At 38.7% G+C, this 27,874-nt stretch overlaps 1 long non-coding RNA gene across 2 annotated transcripts in view; it reads left to right on the forward strand.

The window, feature by feature from the left end:
- Positions 1–27,874, forward strand: part of LOC104006251 (uncharacterized) — a 276,708-nt gene that overhangs the window by 156,899 nt on the left and 91,935 nt on the right. The gene's annotated exons all lie outside the window — the stretch shown is intronic.

The raw sequence follows: 27,874 nt of genomic DNA on the forward strand, positions 1-27,874 counted from the left end.
TGCCGAGAGATCCGCTGTTAGTCTGATGGGCTTCCCTTTGAGGGTATCCCGACCTTTCTGTCTGGCTGCCCTTAACATTTTTTCCTTCATTTCAACTTTGGTGAATCTGACAATTATGTGTCTTGGAGTTGCTCTTCTCGAGGAGTATCTTTGTGGCGTTCTCTGTATTTCCTGAATCTGAACGTTGGCCTGCCTTGCTAGATTGGGGAAGTTCTCCTGGATAATATCCTGCAGAGTGTTTTCCAACTTGGTTTCATTCTCCGCATCACTTTCAGGTACACCAATCAGACGTAGATTTGGTCTTTTCACATAGTCCCATATTTCTTGGAGGCTTTGCTCATTTCTTTTTATTCTTTTTTCTCTAGACTTCCCTTCTCGCTTCGTTTCATTCATTTCATCTTCCATTGCTGATACCCTTTCTTCCAGTTGATCGCATCGGCTCCTGAGGCTTCTGCATTCTTCACGTAGTTCTCGAGCCTTGGTTTTCAGCTCCATCAGCTCCTTTAAGCACTTCTCTGTATTGGTTATTCTAGTTATACATTCTTCTAAATTTTTTTCAAAGTTTTCAACTTCTTTGCCTTTGGTTTGAATGTCCTCCCTTAGCTCAGAGTAATTTGATCGTCTGAAGCCTTCTTCTCTCAGCTCGTCAAAATCATTCTCCATCCAGCTTTGTTCCGTTGCTGGTGAGGAACTGCGTTCCTTTGGAGGAGGAGAGGCGCTCTGCATTTTAGAGTTTCCTGTTTTTCTGTTCTGTTTTTTCCCCATCTTTGTGGTTTTATCTACTTTTGGTCTTTGATGATGGTGATGTACAGATGGGTTTTCGGTGTGGATGTCCTTTCTGTTTGTTAGTTTTCCTTCTAACAGACAGGACCCTCAGCTGCAGGTCTGTTGGAATACCCTGCCGTGTGAGGTGTCAGTGTGCCCCTGCTGGGGGGTGCCTCCCAGTTAGGCTTCTCGGGGGTCAGGGGTCAGGGACCCACTTGAGGAGGCAGTCTGCCCGTTCTCAGATCTCCAGCTGCATGCTGGGAGAACCACTGCTCTCTTCAAAGCTGTCAGACAGGGACATTTAAGTCTGCAGAGGTTACTGCTGTCTTTTTGTTTGTCTGTGCCCTGCCCCCAGAGGTGGAGCCTACAGAGGCAGGCAGGCCTCCTTGAGCTGTGGTGGGCTCCACCCAGTTCGAGCTTCCCGGCTGCTTTGTTTACCTAAGCAAGCCTGGGCAATGGCGGGCGCCCCTCCCCCAGCCTCGCTGCCGCCTTGCAGTTTGATCTCAGACTGCTGTGCTAGCAATCAGCGAGATTCCGAGGGTGTAGGACCCTCCGAGCCAGGTGTGGGATATAGTCTCGTGGTGCACCGTTTTTTAAGCCGGTCTGAAACGCGCAATATTCGGGTGGGAGTGACCCGAGTTTTCCAGGTGCGTCCGTCACCCCTTTCTTTGACTCGGAAAGGGAACTCCCTGACCCCTTGCGCTTCCCAGGTGAGGCAATGCCTCGCCCTGCTTCAGCTCGCGCACGGTGCGCGCACCCACTGGCCTGTGCCCACTGTCTGGCACTCCCTAGTGAGATGAACCCGGTACCTCAGATGGAAATGCAGAAATCACCGTCTTCTGCGTCGCTCACGCTGGGAGCTGTAGACCGGAGCTGTTCCTATTCGGCCATCTTGGCTTCTCCCCGACATCTGTGTATTTTCTTTGGCAAAGAATCTGTAAAATATTTTCTCCAGTATTTTAAAATTAGTTTGTTTGGTTTCTTACTATTGATGTTTCTTTTTATTTCAACATGCATCTTTTTTTTTATTTTTATTTTTTAAATTCCTCCTACTTAGGAGGAAGGTAGCATTTAGCAATGTGTTTTATTTTATTTTTTATTTTTATTTTTATTTATTTATTTATTTTTTATTTTTTTTAACGTGTTCTTTATTACTATTATACTTTAAGTTCTAGGGTACATGTGCACAATGTGCAGGTTTCTTACGTATGTATACATGTGCCATGTTGGTGTGCTGCACCCATTAACTCGTTATTTACATTAGGTATATCTCCTAATGTTATCCCTCCCCTGCTCCCGCCACCCCACAACAGGCCCCAGTGTATGATGTTCCCCTTTCTCTTCCATGTGTTCTCATTGTTCAGTTCCCACCTATGAGTGAGAACATGCGGTGTTTGGTTTTTTGTCCTTGTGATAGTTTGCTGAGAATGATGGTTTCCAGCTTCATCCATGTCCCTACAAAGGACATGAACTCATCCTTTTTTATGGCTGCATAGTATTCCATGGTGTATATGTGCCATATTTTCTTGATCCAGTCTATCATTGGTGGACATTTGGGTTGGTTCCAAGTCTTTGCTATTGTGAATAGTGCCGCAATAAACATACGTGTGCATGTGTCTTTATAGCAGCATAATTTATAATCCTTTGGGTATATACCCAGTAATGGGATGGCTGGGTCAAATGGTATTTCTAGTTCTAGATCCCTGAGGAATCGCCACACTGACTTCCACAATGGTTGAACTAGTTTACAGTCCCACCAACAGTGTAAAAGTGTTCCTATTTCTCCACATCCTCTCCAGCACCTGTTGTTTCCTGACTTTTTAATGATCACCATTCTAACTGGTGATACTGCCTTCTATGAGTAAAAATTTCTGTACATTGTTATCATTGTCCCTAATAGGGCATGATTTTAGATTATTCACTAGGGTTACATAATGGTAAAGGGATCAATTCAACAAGAAGAGCTAACTATCCTAGATATATATGCACCCAATACATATAGTTCTGTAGATGTCTATTAGGTCAGCTTGGTGCAGAGCTGAGTTCAATTCCTGGGTATCCTTGTTAACTTTCTGTCTCATTGATCTGTCTAATGTTGACAGTGGGGTGTTAAAGTCTCCCATTATTATTGTGTGGGAGTCTAAATCTCTTTGTAGGTCACTAAGGGCTTGCTTTATGAATCTGGGTGCTCCTGTATTGGGTGCATATATATTTAGGATAGTTAGCTCTTCTTGTTGAATTGATCCCTTTACCATTATGTAATGGCCTTCTTTGTCTCTTTTGATCTTTGTTGGTTTACAGTCTGTTTTATCAGAGACTAGGATTGCGACCCCTGCCTTTTTTTTGTTTTCCATTTGCTTGGTAGATCTTCCTCCATCCCTTTACTTTGAGCCTATATGTGTCTCTGCACGTGAGATGGGTTTCCTGAATACAGCACACTGATGGGTCTTAACTCTTTATCCAATTTGCCAGTCTGTGTCTTTTAATTGGGGCATTTAGCCCATTTACATTTAAGGCTAGTATTGTTATGTGTGAATTTGATCCTGTCATTATGATGTTAGCTGGTTATTTTGCTCGTTAATTGATGCAGTTTCTTCCTAGCATCGATGGTGTTTACAATTTGGCACGTTTTTGCAGTGGCTGGTACCGGTTTTTCCTTTCCATGTTTAGTGTTTCCTTCAGGAGCTCTTATAAGGCATGCCTGGTGGTGACAAAATCTCTCAGCATTTGCTTGTCTGTAAAGGATTTTATTTCCCCTTAACTTATGAAGCTTAGTTTGGCTGGATATGAAATTCTGGGTTGAAATTTCCTTTCTTTAAGAATGTTGAATATTGGCCCCCACTCTCTTCTGGCTTGTAGAGTTTCTGCTGAGAGATCCGCTGTTAGTCTGATGGGCTTCCCTTTGTGGGTAACCTGACCTTTCTTTCTGGCTGCCCTTAACATTTTTTCCTTCATTTCAACTTTGGTGAATCTGACAAATATATGTCTTGGAGTTGCTCTTCTCGAGGAGTATCTTTGTGGTGTTCTGTATATTTCCTGAGTGTGAATGTTGGCCTGCCTTGCTAGACTGGGGAAGTTCTCCTGGATAATATCCTGCGGAGTGTTTTCCAACTTGGTTCCATTCTCCCCGTCACTTTCAGGTACACCAATCAGACATAGATTTGGTCTTTTCACATAGTCCCATTTTCCGGAGGCTTTGTTCATTTCTTTTTACTCTTTTTTCTCTAAACTTCTCACTTCATTTCATTCATTTGATATTCCATCACTGATACCCTTTCTTCCAGTTGATCGAATCGGCTACTGAAGCTTGTGCATGCGTCACATAGTTCTTGTGCCATGGTTTTCAGCTCCACAAGGTCATTAAAGGTCTTCTCTATGCTGTTTCTTCTAGTTAGCCATTCGTCCAATCTTTTTTCAAGGTTTTTAGCTTCTTTGCAATGGGTTCGAACATCCTCCTTTAGCTCAGAGAAGTTTGTTATTACTAATCTTCTGAAGCCTTCTTCTCTGAACTTGTCAAAGTCATTCTCTGTCCAGCTTTGTTCCGTTGCTGGCAAGGAGTTGCTTTCCTTTGGAGGAGAAGAGGCGCTCTGATTTTTAGAATTTTCAGCTTTTCTGCTCTGGTTTCTCCCCATCTTTGTGGTTTTTATCTACCTTTGATCTTTGATGATGGTGATGTACAGATGTGGTTTTGGTGTGGATGTCCTTTCTGTTTGTTAGTTTTCCTCCTAACAGTCAGGACCCTCAGCTGCAGGTCTGTTGGAGTTTGCTGGAGGTCCACGCCAGACCCTGTTTGCCTGGGTATCATCAGCGGAGGCTGCAGAACCGCAAATATTGCAGAACGGTAAATGTTGCTGCCTGATCGTTCCTCTGGAAGCTTATTCTCAGTGGGGCACCCGGCCGTATGAGGTGTCAGTTGGCCCCTACTGGGAGGTGCCTCCCAGTTAGGCTACTTAGGGGTCAGGGACCCACTAGAGGAGGCAGTCTGCCCGTTCTCAGATCTCAAACTCTGTGCTGGGAGAAGCACTACTCTCTTCAAAGCTGTCAGACAGGGACGCTTAAGTCTGCAGAAGTTTCTGCTGCCTTTTGTTCAGCTACGCCCTGCCCCCAGAGGTGACGTCTACAGAGGCAGGCAGGTCTCCTTGAGCTGTGGTGGGCTCCACCCAGTTCGAGCTTCCCGGCCGCTTTGTTTACCTACTCAAGCCTCAGCAATGGTGGGCACCCCTCCCCCAGCCTCACTGCGGCATTGCAGTTCGATCTCAGACTGCTGTGCTAGCAGTGAGCAAGGCTCCGTGGGTGTGGGACCCTCTGAGCCAGGCACAGGATATAATCTGGTGTGCCGTTTGCTAAGACTGTTGGAAAAGTGCAGTATTAGGGTGGGAGTAACCCGATTTTCCCGGTGCCATCTGTCATGGCTTCCCTTGGCTAGGAAAGGGAATTCCCTGACCCCTTGCACTTCCCGGGTGAAGTGATGCCTCACCCTGCTTCAGCTCACAGTCTTTGGGCTGCACCCACTGTCCTGCCCCCACTGTCCGACAAGCCCCAGTGAGATGAACCCAGTACCTCAGTTGGAAATGCAGAAATCACCCGTCTTCTGTGTTGCTCATGCTGGGAGCTGTAGACTGGAGCTGTTCCTATTCAGCCGTCTTAGAACCTCCCCACTATGGAGTTTTGAGTCATTTATATATTCTAGATACCAGTCCTATATCAGATATGTGTTTTGCAAATATTTTCTGCAAGTTTATGTTTTATGTTTTTAACATTATTCTTTGAAGAAGAAAAGTTTTTAATTTTAATGAAGTCCAATTAACCAATTTTAAAAATAATTTGTGCTTTTTGTGTCCTGTGTAAGAATCTCTGTCTGACTTAAAATGGCAAAGATTATCTCCTGAATTTTCTGGTAGTAATTTTATACTTGTATATTTTAAATTTATAGGTATGATCCATTTTGATTTAATATTTGCATATGGTACAGGGTAGATAGAGGTCAAGCTTTATTTACTTGTATATAGATATCAAATTGTTCCATCACCATATATGGAAAATAATATCATTTCTGCATTAAATTTACTTAGTACCTATGGCAAAAAGCAATTAAGTATATATGTGAGAATCTATTTCTAAAATCTTTATTCTGTTCCACTGATATACATGCCTATCCTTTTGTCAATATCATATTACCTTAATTATTATAGATTTGTAGTAAGTTTGAAACCAGATAGTGTTAGTCTTCCAACTTAATTATTTTTTTCAAAATCATTTTGACCAGTCCCTGCTTTTCTGGTTATTCATTTCTTTATCTTAATAATTTGATACTCAGCTTGTCAATTTCTACAAAAATAGCCTACCAGAATCTTGCCTGGTGTGCTGTGAATCTATATATTGATTCAAAGGAGAATTAACTTACTAAGAAATTGAGTCTTCCTTGTGTTGATTTATTTTGATCTTCTTTGATTTCTCTCATCAATGTGTTTTAGTTTTCAATACAAACACTCCACATATTTTGTTATATATAATAATTTTATATTTTGTGTATTATGGTAAATCATACTGTTTTCCTGACTTCAATTTTCAATTCTGTATGTTAGCTATATAGAGAAGTACAATTAATTTTTGAATATTAACATTCCTAAATTCATGTATTAGTTCTAGTTGCTTTTTAATAAATTCTTAGGGTTTTTCTATGTAGACAATCATACAATCTATGAAAAAAGGCAGTTTTAATTCTTTCTTTTAAATCTATATGTCCTTTTTTTCTCTTGTCTTATGAGACTGGCTAGGTCTTCCAGGTAATACTGAATAGGAGCCATAAAAGAATATATTCTTGCTTTGCTACTGATATTAAGGTGGAAAGCTTTCAGGATTTCACTCTGAATTAAGGTATTAACTGTAAATTTTTCAAAGATGCCTTTTATCAAGAATTAAATTCCTTTTAATTTCTCATTTGCTTAGAGGCTTTTTAAAAATCATGAATGGATTTTGAATTTTGTCAATTTTTTTTTGGCATCTATTGAGATGGTTTTTTTTATCCTTTAGCCTATTGATATGATGAATTATATTGATTTTCAAATATTAAATCAACTTTATGTTTTTGTGGTAAACCCTCTCTTAGTCATAATGTCTTATCTTCTTTATAAATTGCTGAATTTGACTTATTAATAATTGGTGAAGATTTTTAGGAGTGTTTTTATGAAGAGTAGGTTTTTCTCTTACAATATCTTTGTCAGTGTTCCATTTTGGTTGCTTTCTATTGAACTATCTCTAAGTTCACTGGCTCATCCCTCAGATCAAGTTTAGTCATAACCACATTGATGACATTCTTCATCTCTTACATATTCATCTCTATGCCACATTTGTTATATATAGCATTTCTAGTTAAGTCCTTCTTTTAGTTTTTATCACTTTGCTGAAGTTTCCCATCTATTTGTACATGTGGTAAATCTTTTCCACTAGATCCACTAGAAGTTTTACATATTAGTAAAACTTATTAGTCATAGTTATTTTATCATTTCTTTCTGATAGTTTCACATCCACGTCATCTCTGGCTCTGGTTAAGCTGATTGCTTTGTCTCTTAATAACGTTCTCACCCTGTATGTGTATGTGTCTCATGATTTTTTACTAAATATTAAACATTTTGTGTAAAACAGGAGACTGATGTAAATAGCATGTATGCCTGGAAGTAGGCATACCTCCTTTCAGACAGCTACAGCAGAAAATTGAGTCAATTTAGTCAGTATCTGAGCTAGGTTTGAGTTTTTTGTTGCTTTGATTAAATTTCCTCTAGTGATGTCTTATGCTTAAAACTCAGATGGAAGTGATGGAGACTCTGTCTCAATATTTTGCTTCCTTCTCAGTTTTCAGACGTCTCTATCCACTTGTACAACAGAGAGGATCTTTCTCTGTGGTCTCACCCCTTCCACAATGACAGACTGCTCTTTCTTGTTAATCAGTTCTTGCTAGTCTGGGGTTGGGGGTTAGGGGAGTTCTCCGTTGTCCTGCAGCAGCCTCAGTCTTAGATAGAGCTTATACGTGTGGGCCTCAGGGGTGAAGTTTTCTGCCCTTCCTTCCCAAGGCAGGCAGTCAAACACCACCTTTTATCTATAGCAGGTCTTAGCTAGGAGAGTTTCCTTCCTCTCCTCCAGGAGTACTATAATAGTGTTGATATGGAATCCTGGGTTCAGGACTCTTTCTTACCCCTTTGCCAGGACTAGAGGGTTCTCTCCCTTTCTCCTTTTCCCAGCAACAAGGTGTTTCTACCTGTGCTCTGAGTCCATAGGGTTTACTGCCTCTCCCTAGAAGCTTAGGGCTTTGGAGAGAAGAATCCAAGCAGAGGAGGGGCTTTGTGACATTCCCACAGTGGTGGCTGATCCATACCAGGGTTTTCCTGGCAATTGTATGTTTTTGTTTGCCTAAGAAGAACTTCAGAATCAACCTATGAAGCTGGAGGTGAAAACAAATCTGTGGTATATTTATCACTATATATTCACACTTTACTTGGTGAGAAGTGGTATTATTAATATGTTCAGTTCTAGCCAAAAACAAAGTATATCTTTTTTATTTGTTCAAATCTACTTTTATATCTTTCAGGCATATTTTAAAGTTTTCTTCACAAACTTTTTTTTGTTAGTTTACCTTAAAGTACTATATATATTTTTTTCATCTCTTATATATTTGTATATACATTCATCTCTATGCTATATATATAAATATATATATACACACACACATAGTGGCTCTTATGACTCTTATAAATGATGGGGGTTTTTCTGATGCCTCCAAATCCCAAATCCGGGTCAGAATAGACTCTCAAGGCAGATTTACATGTTGGTTTTCCAATTCTGTAGTCAGTCTTGTGATCCAAGACTAGAATATCTTTCTCTCAAGGCTTTAATGATGATATTTTTTAAAGTCCTTATTAAGGAAAATCTTACCAGTAGAGATTAGAAGCCCCTGAGTTCTTCCTGTTCTTTTTGGTTGGCTCATTTCATGGGTCCAACTGAGCAGAGTTGGGCCATGAAACACAGCTAAAGTGCTTCATAGCACTTTAGCTATGGGGGATATCCTTGTTTTCTGGCTGGTCAAGAATCCTAATGATGGCAGGCAGTGGGGGATAACAGTGCTATAATCCAGATAGGCTGGCCTTCAGGAGATGGAAACTGGGTAACGTGTTCTCTGAGTTAATCCCATTTCTTGCTATTCAGCACCATCAAATTCAACACACATAGACACTGGCAAAACATGTTTAGTTTAGTTTAATTACAGCTGAGTCCCCCCTTTCTCAGTGACTCTACGGGACGCCTGGTAAATGATACTTCCATGAACTGTTATGGTGCATGGGATATAGACAAAATTAAAAGATCATTAGAGTGTTTCAGAAAACCAGGAGGCACTTTGGCACCAGGTGCTGGCCTAGCAGTTTTGGTTAAGGAGGTGATTTGCACATAGATGTACCACCAGGAAGAGGCCAAGGCATGGTCAAGAAAGGCATGGGGGAGGCGTGGAGGACTGATGCTAAGGGGAGAAGCCAGATGACTAACTCCAAAGAGCTCCACAGTGTAGCCTCTTTACCCTGCAGATTTTGTGTGTGGCTGAGTTTGGCCTTTAACCTTACAGGCTCTGACACAGGACTGCAGGGCTCCATCTCTCAAGACAGACTGGTATTCACTGAAGCACAACACTGACTATATCATCAGAATAAATAGGTGCTATGGCAGTGATCTTCGTTGGCATTATCAGGAGAGCTTGTTACAATGCAGATTGGGGGCTCAGCTCCAGACTTTCTCATTCAGTAGATCCAGGTTGGACATGAGAATCTGTATGTTTAACCATCTCTCAGGTCCTGTTGGTGCTGCTGGCATTGAACATCCAGTATTTACAACTTGAATTACAGAAAGGAGTCACCTGTGGAGCTCTTAAAAACACCGTTGCCTGGGCTTAGCACAGACCAATTAAATAGGGACCTCTGGGGGCAGAGCTCAGGCACTTTTATGCTTTTAAGTTAAGCTTCTCAGGTGATTTTCGGGTTTTTTTTTTTTTTTTTTTTCCGGAGATGGTCTCACTCTGTTGCCCAGGCTGGAGTACAGTTGTGCGATCTCAGCTCACTGCAACTTCTGCCTCCCAGATTCAAACAATTCTTCTGCCTCAGCCTCCCGAGTAGCTGGGACTACAGGTGCACACTGCCACACCTAGTTAAGTTTTTTGTATTTTAGTAGAGACAGGGTTTCACCATGTTGCCCAGGCTGGTCTCGAACTCCTGAGCTCAGGCAATCCGCCTGCCTCGGCCTCCCAAAGTGCTAGGATTACAGGCATGAGCCACCACACCCGGACTCTCAGGTGATTTTCTTATGCAGAAGGTATTGATAACTACCAGTATAGGCATCACAGAATTTTTCCTCCTGGAACATTCACCACTTTCAGCTAGCTAACTTCTTACCTGTCCTTCAAATGTCACCCAACGTGTCGCTTTGTTTTTTATTAGCCCTAAAATATCTGTGTCTCTTTCCTTCAGAAACTGTCTCAGATTGTAACAGTGGGTCATTAGTATGATTATTTAGACACTTCCTGTTTCCTTAAAAGGCTCTAAGCTTCATGTGTCTGCTGGGCTCATCACTGAAGCCTCAGCCACCCTCCCACAGCATGGGCTTGAAAATCAGCACTTAACTAAATGGAACCTCCAAATAATGAAGAAAGACCAACCAAGTTGGTCACTGTGATAACTATTTTAATATCTTCTTTTTAATTTCCAAGTATGTTTTAAAGTTTTCGTGCTCATTATTTGCTTGCCTGGGCTTTACTGGCTTTAAGAATATGCTTAGTCTCCTTGTTGAACAGTAAGCATTGGGAGAACAGCATGTGCCAAGGTAGTGGGGAAGGGGAGATAAAATGAAACATTCAAAGAACTGAGGAGGGCAGGCTGGATGAGCACAGTGTAACTAAAATGAAAGGCTGTACCAAAGGGGATTGAAACCCAGGGAAAGGCACAAGGCCAAGGATGGGCTCTAAGTAGTGTACTTAGACATGTATTTTGCAAAGATCAGTTTGATTGTTGTGTGGGAAGTGGTCTAAATGGCCTCAGAATGAATGCTAGTCCACAGGCAGTCACAGTCAAGATGAATAATGATGGGGACTTGTGGGCGAATGTTTGGGTCCTAAACTCCGGAGCAGAATCTCATTCAGGTAGGTTGGTAGATTGAGGTTTTTTAAAAGAAGGACCATTGAATATTGAGGCTGGTAAAACAGTGTGAGACGAGCCAGCCAGTAGAGCAGGACGTGTAGATGAGAACGAGGAATAAAATAAATCATCAACGTTTCCTGGAGACATGTCAAATATTCTTAGCCCCATCTGCCTGATGTCTCATCTCAGTGTGACCATAGTGAGGCCCAGAGCAATACTATTCACATGCTCCCAAGTAACTCCATCCATCAGCCAGGATTGGGGAACAATTTAAATAGATGGAGCTCAGTGTGAACAGGGTAAGCTTGAAAAGATGACTGGCAACAAAATTGGGCAGGCCCTTATGCTATTCCTCAGAAGTGATGATGATGACATAATGTGGAGTAATAAGAACACTACCATATTGGGGCGGGGCTGTTGAGGGAAGGGCCCTGGCAGTCAGAAATGGGTGCAGAGGATGTTTTTATCCCGTGCATCAGCATAGAGTGGGAAGTTTGCAAAATGTTGTACTCTAAAGCCTATAGGTGTTCCTCTGGATGACTCCATTATTGAAGCATCTTGGAAATAGTTTGTGAAGAAGTCTGAGTGCTAGAAACAAAGTAGGCAGCCGTTGCCTTTAAACAGTCCTCCACACCAGCTGCAGTACATTCTCCAGAAGAACTCTCTAACAACTGCCATCAAGCTAGAGGAGGAATAACCGCCAGCATTCAGAGATGCACCAAGTAGCTCCTGCCCTCAATCTCCAAGTGCTCATAGCCTTCCTTTTAAACATCCTCTTTTAGAGTTTTTTGAAACCCACTAATGACATGTTTGTATGGTTAATTTACATGGTCTAGTGTTTAGCCAGTTTACCGTCACATAGTAAAATATGAATGGCTTTTTTTCTCATGATCTGAAGCAAGTTCTGGGAGGGTAAGTGTGCACAGGTGGGTATTGACTGGGGTATAGACAAAGCAGAGGGGAAGGAAGGAAGATGCAGGGAATAGTGTTAGTTTCTGGGCTTTACTAAGTGACACTGAAGGGAGGAGGGCCTGAAGTGTAGGTGGAAGGAGAATCCAGGATTAGGGAATAGGGGTAGGAAGGACAAGGAGCATCCCAAAATAAATCAGCACAAGTTTTTCCAAGGGCTTGCCCGGCCTGCCTGAAGTCATAGAAGTTTATTATTTCTGTGTTCATAAACAACTCCCTTGTTCCTTGCCCCCAGGAGCAAATCCAGGTTTTTTGGGGGTTTGAAGCTTATATGATTTAGGGTAGTTCCTGTTTGAGAAAAAAATTCAGGTTATGATATGAAAGTGAATGAGATAGGTAATCATAGAAAATTACATAATTTAAAAACACTATAATCACATTGCAAACTTTCTAAAATTACATAATTTAATTAATTGACTTCATGGCTCACCTATAAAATACTTTTTCCTACTTTTTGGCTGCACACTCTTTGATCACTTCATATCAGAATGCTTTTGTTATATTATTTTCTAATGAGAGAAAAGAAAGATAATTTAATATTTCCTTTAGCATGGATGATCAAAATTTGTTTTTTATTATTGTTTAATAGCATTCTTTTAGCTTTACAACTTGTTAATGGTATGCTATATAAATGTTGAAGATTATTGCCAAATTTGAAACAAGTGCCTTTTTCATAAGAACTGTAAGATTTAAGTTATTTCAAGTTTCATTGTGCAAGCATGAGCCTTAAATTATCTTTGAATTTGATGATATTCAAACACCAGTTTGTTACCACAACCATATATTACTTCTTCAAACTTTACAATTCTATGAATGTTTTACTGCACTGCTGGGGCTCCTTCCAGGTGAGAGGGGTGCAAGCATCATTAGATCCATAGCAAAACCACCTCTGATTGCTTCACGTGCTTGTGTCTTATTGTTAAAAAAATAGATAATAAAAGCTAACATTTGCTGAACAGTTTCGCTAAATTGCCTCATTTAATTTGACATTTTTTTTTTGAGATAGAAATTAGTGTCCCCCTGTACAGATGAGCAAACTGCTATTCAGTGAAGTTGACTTTGGCCAAGCAAGGACCTGAAATTAACTGAAATTTCCTGGGTGTCATTCCATCCATAGAGCTCTATTCCTTGCTTTTCTCTTCATTGCTGCCTATGAACTTTGAACCATTCTTTGCAAACCAAACCAAAATCTCCACAGAGAACCCTATAAGTCTGCTAAGAATAAAGAATAATCACGGATATTTTATGGATTTGGGCAAAGAAGGTAACCACTTCTTCATAAGAGACTTTCCACATCTTGACTTAGAGTCTCTGTTTTATCCCTAAGTGAGAGGGAAACATCCCAGATTCAGACTCCAGAAGGATCACAGAAGTCCTGTCAGGGGCTCAGCTATTTGCAAGTCCAACAATGTGAGGCCCAGAGGCTGGGAGTGTTTGGCAAATGTGATGTCTTAATGGGCCAAAGCTGTTTGGTGGGATTTGTAACTAAAAAGAGATTTCAGCCCATCTGACTGAATGTTAATGGATTGGTCTGAGGCAGATTTTTAAAAATATACTGTTTTATCTACTCATAACAGAGTTAACAGGTTTTGATGACTCTGGCCCTTTCTTTTTGCTCTGTGTGTGTTGCCAGGCCAAATAACCTAGCTGTGTTGGAAACGAGTTTCAAATTACTTGCAGGTGGCTGGAGGCAGATGAAAGCTGCCATAGAGGTGTTCCTCATTCTATTCTCTAGTCCCCAGACTATCAGGCCATGTGCTGACACTTGGATGCTTGTTTTACAATATCATTTGACAAGTGGGATTTATGTGTCAAAATTTCAGTAGAAGCCAAGAAAATGTCAGAGTAAGCAAAGAGAGGCAGCATGAGAAAAGGGGAAGGGGGCTGCTTTTTAAACCCAGGAGTGTGTGAGTTAAACTGTGCCAAATCCCTACTCTGTATGAAACACACAGGGAGATTAACCTGGCTGCCAAAAGCCCGAGATTTCTTTGGTGTGTTTTTGTGCAGTGCTGTTACTGCCTTTATCATTAAGGAAACAATGTAATAAAAATGAGACCTTTTCCCTGAATGCATTAATAAAGATAACTTATTGGTCCTGGTCCCAAACCACTGGAGCCACATTTAATTTGCTGCATTTATTGTTCTGGGCTCTGGTATACAGAGGTGCTCAGGAGCACAGCAACATCACTGGAAACACTGATAGAAAGGACAAAAGGAAAGGTTCCTGTTCTTACTTAGAATTTCCAAAATGCCCTAGTTACTAAATATTCATCAGTCCTCCTAAATTTGTTTGAACTTTCCCCAAAGTTTTAATCTTATGGTTATTTTAAAAGGATTAAACACCTATACATATACACAAGTCCCCAAACCTTACCTGAAACTGTTAGAGTGTCCTATTAATTCCCACTTAAAATAACTTTTCCCCTATTCTTTTTTTTTTTGGTGTAGGGGAAGGAGAGGTGGCAAGAGATTGAATGTTTAAGTTTCTCTAAGCCGTGTGCTGTTGCTCACCATATTAAGAGCATGTGTGCATTACTTCATAAACTATCAGATGACATGCAACTTTATTTATACTCAGTAAAAAAGAATAATGAGTTACGTAAAGTTATTTCTGACACACGGCAAAATAACTTTGCAAAAAGGCACCATTCATGGGGGTCAGCCCAGCCTGGCTCAGGGGCCATCATCCACTAGCTCCAAACAAATTTAAGAAAGAATTACAGCTGTGGACACCATGTCACGTGCCAAGGGTAATATGTACAAGTCATGATCAAGCATAATAACGAAAGCCCTTATGCCCTCTATTCTATTCCTCTCTGCAGATTAAGGGCCTCCAGGGTCAGGACCAACTGCCTAGGGAAGGCTTAGGAAGTCTGAGTTTGTGTATTCTCCAAATTTATGAAAGACAACATCACAGTGGCCATCAGTCTGGGGTTTGAAAATATCTAAACTGAAAAAGCTGAGATTTAGCCAAAGTATGAAGTACAATGGATCTCCTTATAATCTTTTTTGTTTGTTTGTTTGTTTATTTTGTTTTTTGCTTAATGACAACCTAGATGTAAGTCAAGAGGTAATTAAGTGAACACTTAAGTTTAGCTGATAAGGAGGGGCAAATACTGAGGTTTCTTTGTGGGATGTCATACCTTTGTATTTTTCTCAACCATCCTAAGAGAAACATAAGAGTGTGTTTCTGCCAGGATCCGGGACCATCAACATGTCAATTCTTCTGATCTGCAAATGTCTAATTTCTCTTAGCAGAAATGGTGTTTATGGGGAAAATATCATGTGTACAGCTAGTTGTTGCTTAGTTAAAATGAATTCTGGGAAACATACTTAGGGCTCCTAGGTATCATAAATACCTTATAAAGTAGCCCCAGAGTAGGCTTGCTAATTTAGAAATTTTGGAAATAAAAAGATTGAGATCTTGGAAAACTCCCACTTCATGTGATATCAGCAGGTTAAGTATGTGCTGTTAACTGCTGATAATTGGCATTTCATTACTGATGGAACTACTACAAACTGCCTACTGGGAGGGTGTGTAGAAACACCATGACCAAATCTAGCATGCACCAGTACTTATTTTTCCCTGAGCTCTATTAAGATGATTTATTACTAAATATTAAGATGATTTATTACTATTAAGATGATTTATTACTAAAAAAAGGCACTAATTTCATGGGCTCATATGAACTTAAATTCACATGTGTATGTGTCTCTGTGTGTGTGTATTTCTTTCTCTGTGTGTGTGTGTGTAACTAGAGAAAATTAAGCAAAGACATTTGATTAGCAAGTACAAAGAGGGAAAGAGGGAAGTTTAGTTTCTCCCAGTAAAATGATTATTTTTAACGTTTCTGTACAATCAATAGGAAAAGAGGATGCGGGTGAAAGGGGAAAGTCACAGGTATTTATATCTAAATAGCTCTGTAGGTTTTAGAGAAGGTTAAAGAAGGTAAGGGTGGTGATGTGTTTATTGGAGGTGGGAAGGTGGAAGTTGGAGGAGTGTACATCAATGGGCCCTTTTTTGTTTAGTGTCCTGGGAAATGTGGCCATTTCTGAAAGTCACGTGAGTCAAATGGAAGAGGTAATTTGAGAACTCTGATATTGCTGGTATACAGGAAATAAGAAATAGGATGAGAATAAAAATATTGAGCTGTAATGAAGGCCCATGTGAGAGTGGAAATGACAAATGTACACTAGTGGCTAATTGTTACAATGTTGTCATTTTATTCAACTGAGCTCAACATGTCAGGAGCAGAAAAAATGAATGTGATAGGATTAAGTAAGGTGTATTAGTCTATTCTCTCATTGCTGTAAAGAAATACCTGAGACTGAGTAATTTGTAAAGAAACAAGGTTTAATTGGCTCACAATTCTGCAACTGTACAGGAAACATGATTCTGGCATTTGCTTGGCTTCTGGGGAGACCTCAGGAAACTTACAATCATGGTGGAAGGTGAAGGAGAGACAAGCCTGTCTTACGTGGCGGAAACAGGAGGAAGAGAAAGAGGGAAATTCCTGGTTTCCCGGAAAGTCTATGGCTTTAAATCATATTCAGTTTCAGCAGAATATTTGTGTCTAACCTTTCCCATGCTGCTGCTACACACTTTAAAACAACCAGATCTCTTGAGAACTCACTCACCATACAGTACCAAGGGGGGTTGGTGCTAAGCCATTCATGAGAACTCCACCACCATGGTCAAATCACCTCCTGTGAGGCTCCTCCACCAGGACTGAGAATTACAATTCAACATGAGATTTGGGTGGGAACACAGATACAAACCACATCAGAAGGATTTGCTGGACCCAACATCCAGGAATCAGGAAGGTGGGAGACAAAGATGTTGCAAAGACACGGCTGAAATTATTGACTGTATGGTCCAAGCTGGGTGAGAAAATTGAAACCAAGAGGAATTTGAGAGGGTAGGGAGGCATGATGAGAGTGGAAATGTCACAGTACAGACATAGTTAGAGTGTGAGAAGTGGAAGAATTAGAAGTAGAGATTGGAGAGTGAAATTTTACTAAGAGAATATGCTAGGGTCTGAATGTTTGTGTCCCCTCAAAATTCGTATGCTGAAAACCTGATCATCAAGGTGATGATATTAGAGGATGGGGTTCTTGGGAGGTGATTAGATCACGAGGGTGGGGCCTTCACGAATGGGGTTAGCGTCCTGACGAAAGAGGCCCCAGAGAGTTCCCTTGCTCCCTTTCACCATGTGAGGACACAGCTAAAAGGCATGACCTATGAGGCAAAAAGCAGGCCGATGGCAAACACAGAAACTGCTGGCACCTTAATCTTGGACATTATAGCCTCCAGAACTGTAAGAAATATTTCTCTTATTTATAACCTACACAGTGTATAGTATTTTGTCATAGCAGTCTGAACTGACTTTGACAGACAATTCCTGGTAGTGGCTGGTATCTGGACTGTGGCCCTGGGAGTGGACTGATGTGTAAGAATGAAGGCAAAGTTGGATGATCTGTGAGGCTGGGAAGATACCCAAATCAACACATACATCGCCTCATGTAGGATACATTAAGACTCTGGTTGAAGAGAAAGTCTACATCAATTTAGACCACTTGGCCTCTGAAAAGATGTTGCCCTTGTTGATTTTATGTGTATATATTGCTGAGTCTTTGGTTGATAATGCTTTTTTTTTTTTAATTCTCAAGAGTCAAAAAGTCCCCACAGAGAAGACCCACTTGCTAATCCTGAGCAGACCATGCAATGGAAGCATCTTGAGGCAGAGTGGTGAAGTTGAAAGCCCTGGACTAGGAACTGGAGCTGTAGAGTCCTGCTGTGGTTCTGCTGCTGACTTACTTGTTTAAATCAGAGATGAAATAACAACCTCTCTGGGCCTCTTATCTGTGAAATGAGAGGTTTGGCTAATGTGGTTTCCCAGGAATTTTCTGGCTCTAAGTTACATTCAATTTCAGCAGAATATTTGTTTCTAACCTTTCCCATGCTGCTGCTGAGTTGGCCTAATTGCTAGCCCTCCACTGATTTCATTCTGCCCTACCCCACCCTCAGATGACTCCTTCTTTCCACTTAGAGATAACAGCACCAATTAACTCAGGATAATTTCCCTCACTGCCAAAACTATTTCCAAAATGCAAACTTGTGGCTGCTGATTCATGCTGCTAGAGAAGCACTGTTTCTTTCTGACTGGCTTCACGTGTGTTGCCACTACAGGAAGAGACCAAGTCACTGGTAAAAAGCTAGGGTAACCAGGAGAAATGGCCCCTTCAGATGACACTGTGAGAGTCAACAAGGTAAGAAAGAGGAAGCTTTAAAATCACCACCATCATCATTTTTGAAATGTGGAAAGTTAGTTATGCATGGTGCTTTCCCTTGGGTACCTTAAAATTGAAAACATATAAGCAAAACACCATATATGGCCTCGCACAGTGACTCATGCCTATAAATCCCAGCACTTTGGAAGGTGGAGGTGGGTGGATGGCTTGAGCCCAGGAGTTTGAAATCAGCTTGTGCAATATGATGAAAGCCTGCATCTGCCAAAAAAAAAAAAAAAAAAAAAAGAAAAGAAATACACAAAAATTAGCCGGGTGCAGTAGTGCATACCTGTAGTCCCAGCTACTCAGAAGGCTGAGGCAAGAAGAACGCTTGAGCCCAGGAGTTTGAGGATGCAGTGAGCCATGATTGCACCACTGCACTCCAGCCTAGGTGGCAGATCAAGACCCTGTCTCAAAAGAAAAAAAAAATCAAAAACCAACAAAAACCAAAAACCATATAAACATCATCTTGTAAAGTGAATAAATATATAAGTGATTTAGGAGTCAACACATATTACTCAAGAGCACCCTATTGAGGCCCCAAGTCTCATTGACAAGATCTAATTGGAGTTTATATCTGTAAGGCCAACACTATGAGAATGAATGGGGTGATGAGCAGAAAAATAGTAGGGCTGGGGAGGGGACCCAAAGAGAGACACTCTCAGCACAATTCCCAAAGGAGCTCCTTCTTTCACATGGCTAGATGACAAGAGGAAGTGATGAAGTCATGAAAGGAGTCAATGAGAGAGAAAGAAATGGGTGAGCGAAGTTCCTCAGTATCACATAAAATGTAGTTCAAAGGAGGAGAGGCTGGTGTGAAGAGGAAAATGACAAAGGTGAGTCAAAAAAGCTAGGCCTGGAATAGGTTTTTGGAATTATCCATTATGAGGTCATTGACAACTTTGTCATAAGAGTTTCTGTGGAATTACAGGGCAGGAACCAGACAACATTAATTTACATAGCAAATGTTTGGAATGAAAGTGATGTTTCTAAGTTGAGACTATTCTTTCAGAAAAATTAACAGCAAAGTTTGGTACTCAAGGGGATAATAAAAACAAGGGAAAATTTTGAGGAGGAATAAACCTTGGCCTGAGGTTAAAACAAAAAGGAAGAATTGATTGGAAGCAGGGCATTAACAACACATAGAAGAAGAACGGCACAATGGATGAAGCAGAAACCAGAGAAAGGAGACGAGCTCACAATCCTGGGTGAAGGAATGAGGGGAAAGGAGGGTAAAGAGATTCTGAGTTTTCAAGAATAAAGGATATCAGCAGAGAGGCAGATATAAAGCTGGCCAGTAACTTTTATGTGGAGAGTTTCTTGAAGATTTCAAGCACAGGAAGAGGGAAGAAGAGCAGAGTGCCATGATCCAAGATCTAGGCTTAGAAAGTTCCAGAAAAAGAAGAATTAGAACAAGTAATTGGCTTATCTCCAAATATACCCAAAGATGGGACTGAGGACATTGCCTCACCTGCATAACAGGGAACAATTTACTGTAAAACTAGAAATGATTGGAGCAAAGGTTGATTCTCTCACCTCTTATTACTGTTGTCTCCATTTCTATTACTAACATGGAGGGGCAGGAAAAAAAAACAAACAAAAAACATTGCTGATCCTAGTAAGGACTTCTGCACATATGTGACCAACTGCTCTGTAGAGTGTATATTTGACAACCCAGAGTTCTGCTGGTGTGGCATACAACCATTAAATTACCTAAAACTTCTTGTTAGCTAAAAAATAGTTTCTACTTATATCATTTGTAAGTATACTCAGTATACTCTAATTTTTTGCTGACTGGAGACCTATTTTGGGAAATATATACAGGTCCACAGCTCCTTATTGAAACAGCACCTAAGTAAGGCTCAGCCTCTTCTACTGAGTTTCACACACTATAATAGTGGTCAATAAGCTTTATTCTCAGATATACATTCAAAGGTTTTAAAGAAAAAATACATACTTTTTCATAAATTTTTAAGTTAACATCTAAAAATTTTCATTAACACTATAAATGATTACAAAGGATATCATTTTCCTGTGTGTTATAAATGAATGACATTGAAAAATAGAACCATTACTTCATTTTATGAAAGGTACTAATGACATCAAAATACCATAGTGATCATTTAAAAACAAATTTTTGATTGACATATAACATTTAAAAATGTACCAAATTATGAGTGTACATCCCACTGGTTCCACAGAGTTAAGACACTCATGTAACCAGCAAACAGACAAACAGTTTAAGAAGTTCTTCACTCCTTCTAAGACAGTCCTTTGCCACAAAGGTAACCATTATTGGGACTTTAGTATCACAGATTAGTTTCCTGTTTTTAAACTTTATGTAAATGGGATTATACAGTAGTTATGCTTTTGAATATGGCTTCTTTTGCTCAGTATTAAGTTTATGGAATTTACTGTTGGGAGTAGAAATACGTCATTCTCCTTGCTGTGTTGTAGTCCTTAGTAGGAATATACTGCAATTTATTTATTACATTTTTAGTGTACATTTGAATTATTTTCAATTTGAGACTATTATGGGCAGTGCTGCTGTACATATTTTTATTCATGCTTTTTTGTGATGTATGTAAACATTTATGTTAGTTATATGTCTAACAGTGAAACTGTTGGAAGATAGGGTCATGCATATATTCAGCTTTTTTTATATATTGTCATATATTCAGACATTTTTTAGGGTATTTGTACCAAATTATCTTTTTATTAGAAGTATGTGAGAGTTTTAGCTGCTCTGCATCATTTGATAGTCTCTCTTTATTTTTCCTTTTACCTATTCTAGTGAGTATAAAATTTGAGCACTTTTCAAATTTTTTTGGTTCTTTGGATATCCTTTTTTTGTAAGTCTCTTTCCATTTTTCTATTAGGTTATTCTTTTTCTTATTGATCTGTTGGTACTCTCTGTATACTCTCTATATAAGCTCTTTGATGTACATATTGCAAATATCCTATTTCGTTCTTTGGCTTTCAATTTTACTAGTGGTGTCTTTTATATGCAAGTTATTAATTTTAATGTGTACCAATTTTTAACTATTTTCCTGTATGGTTAGTACCTTTTATATCCTGTATAAGAAATTTCTGCCAACTCAAGATTATGAAAATGTTCTTGCAAGTACTCCTCTAGAGGTTTTATTATTTCAGCATTCACATAAATATAATCTCAATATGATATAATATAAAATTACTACTGTATTACATAATTAATTAGGTAAAAATCAATTTGAATTGACTTTTGTGTACTATGTGAGGCAGAAGTAAAAGCAATTCTCCCCTGCTTCATAGCCAATTGACCCAAGAATATTTACTAAAATGGCATTTATTTCCACAACACTGCAAGGCCATCTTTGTTATAAATTAGGCAACCTTATATTTGTGGTTATGTTTCTATTTGGCTATTGTTGTGCAGATACAATGTTATCTTAATCACTATAGATTTATAATGTGATCTGGTGATTCTTGTATTTACAATTCTTTTTCAATATTGCTTTGGCTATTCTCTACCCTTTAAATTTCTATACAAAATTTAGAATCTTCTGGTCACTGTAAAGACACACATCCACACCCCATCTGGAATTTTTATTGAGATTATATATTGTGATATATACATTATATGTTAGATTAATTTGGGAATATCTTTATACTATTGTGTCTTCTAACTCATGAACATGGTATGTCCACTATTTACTTAAATCTTGTTTAATTTTTCTCAGTAATGTTTTGTAGTTTTTAATGTAGAGGAATATGTGTAGATATATTTCTTTAATCTTATAACTAATTGTATCTTTTTAAGATTTAATTTATCCTTATTGTTGAAATATAGAAATATGCTTAATTTTTGTATATTAATCTTATATCCAGCCACCTTGTAAATTTTTTACTTTTTAATTTTAATAATGTTTAAATTGTGAAGGGGTTATATGCATACAATCATATAATCTCCTAATGTCAGTTTTATTTCTCTCTTCCCCTTTATTAAAATTCTAGTTTTCTTATCAAAATGGGTAAGACCTCAAATACAGAGTTGAAAAGGTGATAGTATCTTTGACTTATTCTAATCTCATGGTGATAGCTTTCAATATGAAATGATTAAATGTGGTGTCTGCTATAGTTTTTCTAATTATTCTTTGTCAAATAAGAAAATTTGTATCTATTCCTAGTTTACTAAAAGTTTTTTAAAATCATGAATTAGCACCAAATTCAATTAAATATTATTTTCTGCATTTATTGAGTTAATTATATATTTTTCCTGCTTTTTTCTGTTAATATAGTAAATTTCCTTGTCATTATAAGTGTATATGTGTATGATATGTATCTAGATTTAATTTGTTAATATTTTCACAAATTTTAAAATTTTATGTCCTTAAGGGATTGGCTTGTAATTTTGCTCTCTATGGCCTTGTCATATTTTGAAATCACAGTTTTATTGCCCTCAGTAAATAAACAATTACTTTCATAATTGCTTATTTAATGAAGGCATTAAAAGTTTGTGTAAGATTTGTATCTTTTTTTTTCTTAAATATTTTGGAGAACTTATCTACAAAGCCAGGTGGGACTGGAGATGTTTGTCAGAAGGTTCTTAAATACACATTCAGATTCTTTAATGAATGTAAGAAAATGTTTTTCTTGTGTTAGTTTTGGTAATTTCTGTTTTTTGAGGTATTTATAGATTCATTTAAACTTTTAAATATTTTACAATAAAATTATTAATAACATTCTCTTATTATCTCTTTTTGTTAGTAGGCTTTACACTTTATAATAGTTCTAGATTAACAGAAAAATTGAGTAGATTATAGAGAGTTCCTATATAGCTTCACACATAGTTTTTCTTATTAACATTTTATATTAGCATAGTATGTTTCCTATAATTAACGAATTAATGTTGATACAGAATTATTAACTAGAGCTCATAGTTTATTCAAACTTCCTTAGTTTTTAACCTAATATTTATTTTGTGTTTTGAGACCTTGTCTAGGATACCATGGTACACTTAGTTGTGACGTCTCCCCAGGCTTCTCTTAACTGTGATAGTTTTGTAGACTTCTTGTTTGGTTTTTGATCACCTTGACAGTTTTGAGCAGTACTAGTCAGATATATCATATGCCCCTTTATTAGAATTTTTCTGATGTCTTTCTCATAATTAAACTGGACTTATTTCTCTTTTGTTTTCTAAGGTGAAAGCTTAGATTATTGATTTTAAATCTTCTCTAATACACATATTTAATACTATAATTACCCTTCTAAGCACAACATTAGCTGCATTCCACAGATTTGTGTTTTTTCATTTCATTTTCATTTAGTCTGAAACATTAAAAAAATTATCTTGAAACTTCATGAATTCATGTGTTATTTAGACATGTTATTATATTTAGAAGTTATTTAATATCCAAATATTTGTGGTTTTTTTTCCAGTTATCTAATTTAATTCTATCATGGTATAAGATAATACCTTGTATAATTTCTATTCTTTTAAATTTATTAAGATGTGCTTTATGGCCCAGAATGTGGTCTATCTTGGTGAATGTTCCATGTACACTTGAGAAGAGTACATATTCTGCAATTGTTTGATGAAATACTCTCTAAATGTCAATTAGGTGCAGTTGATGGTACTGTTCAGTTCAACTATATCCTTAATGATTTTCTGCTTACTGGGCCTATCAATTACTAAAACAGGAGTGTTGAAGTCTCCAGTCATGATAGTATATTTGTCTGTTTCTCCTTGAAGTACTATTAGTTTTCGCTTCACATATTTTGAGGCTCTCTTGTTAGGTGCGTGCATATCAATGATTGCTGTGTTTTCTTAAATAATTGATCTCTTTAAAAGATAAACCCTTTTATCCCTGATAATTTTGCTTGTTTTGAAGTATTCTTTGTCTGAAATTATTGTAGCTAATCCAGCTTTTTTTGTTAAGTATTAGCATGATATATTGTTTTTAACCTATCTGTGTATTTGTATTTAAAGAGGGATTCTTATAGGTAACATAGAGTTAGATTAAAAATGGTTTTTAAAAAATCAACTCTGATACTCTCTGCTTGGTAATTTAGACTATTCACATTATAAGTTATTATCGATTTAACTGGTTTAATATCTACCATAATATAGCTGGTTTAATGTGGCAGATATAGCTTGTTTCTGTTTGTTGCCTTGTTGTTTCTTTTTTTCTCTCCTTTTTTCTGCCTTTTCTGGTTTTAATGAAGCACTTAAATGATTCTATTTTCTTTATTTTAATGCCATACAAATTATAATTATTTTAAAAAATGTTAGTAGCTGGAGTTCACAATATAAATTTATAACTAATCTAAATCCACTCTCAAATACCACTGTACTGCTTCAGAGGTGGTACAAGTATTTTGTAACAGAGTAGCCCCAATACCTCCCTTTCTCTCTCTCTCTTTTTTTTTTTTTTTTTTTTTCCTGGAACGGAGACTCACTCTGTCGCCCAGGCTGGAGTGCAGTGGCACAATCTTGGCTCACTGTAAGCTCTGCCTCCCGCTTTCACACATTCTCCTGCCTCAGCCTCCTGAGTAGCTGGGACTACAGGTGCCCACCACCACGCCTGGCTAATTTTTTTTTTTTTTTAATTTTTAATGGAGACGGGGTTTCACCGTGTTAGCCAGGATGGTCTTGATCTCCTGACCTCGTGATCCGCACGCCTTGGCCTCCCAAAGTGCTGGGATTACAGGCGTGAGCCACCGTGCCCGGCCCCTTTTTTTCTTTTACAACATTCCTGTCATTCATTTCAGGTTATCTGTATACTGTAATTATCCAATACACTTACTCTATTATCACCTTGAACAAACAATTACCTATGTAGTAACATATTTCAAAATGGTTACTTTTCCCTCTCTCTGCCTGGAACATGAGGAGATTTTTCTCCTTTCTTCACCATGAGAATTTGATTTGGTCCCTGGCAGTAAAACCCACAAAACTGAGTCCCCAGAAGTTCACCCACTCTTAAGCTAGTCCACAGGCATACTGTAGCAGTTCCTCAACAATTAAGTATTCCTACAGTTTATGGCTTCAAGTGGCTTCTGCTTAAGGTGAGCTGATCTCAACTGTGATTCTCTGTATTCACTTATCTCTTCAAATTTCATAGTAGCAGTTTGTCTTGCAACCTCAGTTTTTTGATGGATCGAAGAAAAGTCATTTATTTTCAGTTTGTTTAGTGTTTTTTTGTAGTTGTTGCAAGGATGGAAGCGACAACTTCTAGGCTCTTGTTGAAAGTGAAACAAGAAGTCATCCTATCTTTTTAATGTCTAAAAAAATCAGTGGTAATATCCCATTTTTTACTTATGATATTGGTAATATATGACTTTCCCCTCCCCTCCCCTCCCCTTGCCTCCCCTCCCCCTCCCCTCCCCACCCTTCCCCGCCCTTCCCTGCCCTTCCCCGCCCTTCCCTGCCCTTCCCCGCCCTTCCCTGCCCTTCCCCACCCTTCCCTGCCCTTCCCTTCTTCTTTCTTTTCTTTTTACTTTGGTTTTTTTTTTTTTTTTTTTCAGAGTCTTGCTCTATTGCCCAGGCTGGAGTGCAGTGATGCGATCTCGGCTCCCTGCAACCTCTGCCTCCCGGGTTCAAGCAATTCCCTTGCCTCAGCCTCCAGAGTAGCTGGGATTACAGGCATATACCACCATGCCCAGCTAATTTTCTTGTATTTTTAGTAGAGACGGAGTTACAACATGTTGGTCAGGCTGGTCTTGAATTCCTGACCTCAAATGATCCATCCGCCTCAGCCTCTGAAAGTGCTAGGATTACAGGCATAAGCCACCCACACAGCCTTTTTTTTTCTTGATAGTTCTTGTCAGAAGTTTATTAATTTTATTAATCTTATGAAATAAGTACTTTTGTTGACTCTATTATATAGGTATTTTCTTTTTCTTTTTATTATACTTTAAGTTTTAGGGTACATGTGCACAATGTGCAGGTTAGTTACATATGTATACATGTGCCATGTTGGTGTGCTGCACCCATTAACTCGTCATTTAACATTAGGTATATCTCCTAATGCTTTCCCTCCCCACTCCCCCCACCACACAACAGGCTCCGGTGTGTTATGTTCCCCTTCCTGTGTCCATGTGTTCTCATTGTTCAATTCCCACCTATGAGTGAGAACATGCGGTGTTTGGTTTTTAGTCCTTGCGATAGTTTGCTGAGAATGATGGTTTCCAGCTTCATCCATGTCCCTACAAAGGACATGAACTCATCCTTTTTTATGGCTGCATAGTATTCCATGGTGTATATGTGCCACATTTTCTTGATCCAGTCTATCATTGGTGGACATTTGGGTTGGTTCCAAGTCTTTGCTATTGTGAATAATGCCACAATAAACATATGTGTGCATGTGTCTTTATAGCAGCATGATTTATAATCCTTTGGGTATATACCCAGTAATGGGATTAGTGGGTCAAATGGTATTTCTAGTTCTAGATCCCTGAGGAATTGCCAGACTGACTTCCACAATGGTTGAACTAGTTTGCAGTCCCACCAACAGTGTAAAAGTATTCCTATTTCTCCACATCCTCTCCAGCACCTGTTGTTTCCTGACTTTTCAATGATCACCATTCTAACTGGTACGAGATGGTATCTCATTGTGGTTTTGATTTGCATTTCTCTGATGGCCAGTGATGATGAGCATTTTTTCATGTGTCTTGTGGCTGCATAAATATCTTCTTTTGAGAAGTGTCTGTTCATATCCTTCGCCCACTTTTGATGGGGTTGTTTTTTTCTTGTAAATTTGTTGGAGTTCATTGTAGATTCTGGATATTAGCCCTTTGTCAGATGAGTAGATTGCAAAAATCTTCTCCCATTCTGTAGGTTGCCTGTTCACTCTGATGGCAGTTTCTTTTGCTGTGCAGAAGACCTTTAGTTTAATTAGATTCCATTTGTCAATTTTGCCTTTTGTTGCCATTGCTTTTGGTGTTTTAGACATGAAGTCCTTGCCCATGCCTGTGTCCTGAATGGTATTGCCTAGGTTTTCTTCTAGGGTTTTTGTGGTTTCAGGTCTACCATTTAAGTCTTTAATCCATTTGAATTAATTTTTGTATAAGGTGTAAGGAAGGGATCCAGTTTCAGCTTTCTACATATGGCTAGCCAGTTTTCCCAGCACCATTTATTAAATAGGGAATCGTTTCCCCATTTCTTGTTTTTGTCAGGTTTGTCAAAGATCAGATGGTTGTAGATATGCGACATTATTTCTGAGGACTCTGTTCTGTTCCATTGGTCTATATCTCTGTTTTTGTACCAGTACCATGCCGTTTTGGTTACTGTAGCCTTGTAGTATAGTTTGAAGTCAGGTAGCGTGATGCCTCCAGCTTTCTTCTTTTGGCTTAGGATTGACTTGGAAATGCGGGCTCTTTTTTGGTTCCATATGAACTTTAAAGTAGTTTTTTCCAATTCTATGCAGAAAGTCATTGTTAGCTTGATGGGGATGGCATTGAATCTATAAATTACCTTGGGCAGTATGGCCATTTTCACGATATTGATTCTTCCTACCCATGAGCATGGAATGTTCTTCCATTTGTTTGTATCCTCTTTTATTTCATTGAGCAGTGGTTTATAGTTCTCCTTGAAGAGGTCCTTCACATCCCTTGTAAGTTGGATTCCTAGGTATTTTATTCTCTTTGAAGCAATTGTGAATGGAAGTTCACTCATGATTTGGCTCTCTGTTTGT

The sequence above is a fragment of the Pan troglodytes genome, chromosome 3 (assembly GCF_028858775.2).
Source record: "Pan troglodytes isolate AG18354 chromosome 3, NHGRI_mPanTro3-v2.0_pri, whole genome shotgun sequence".
Classification (NCBI taxonomy): Eukaryota; Metazoa; Chordata; class Mammalia; order Primates; family Hominidae; genus Pan; species Pan troglodytes.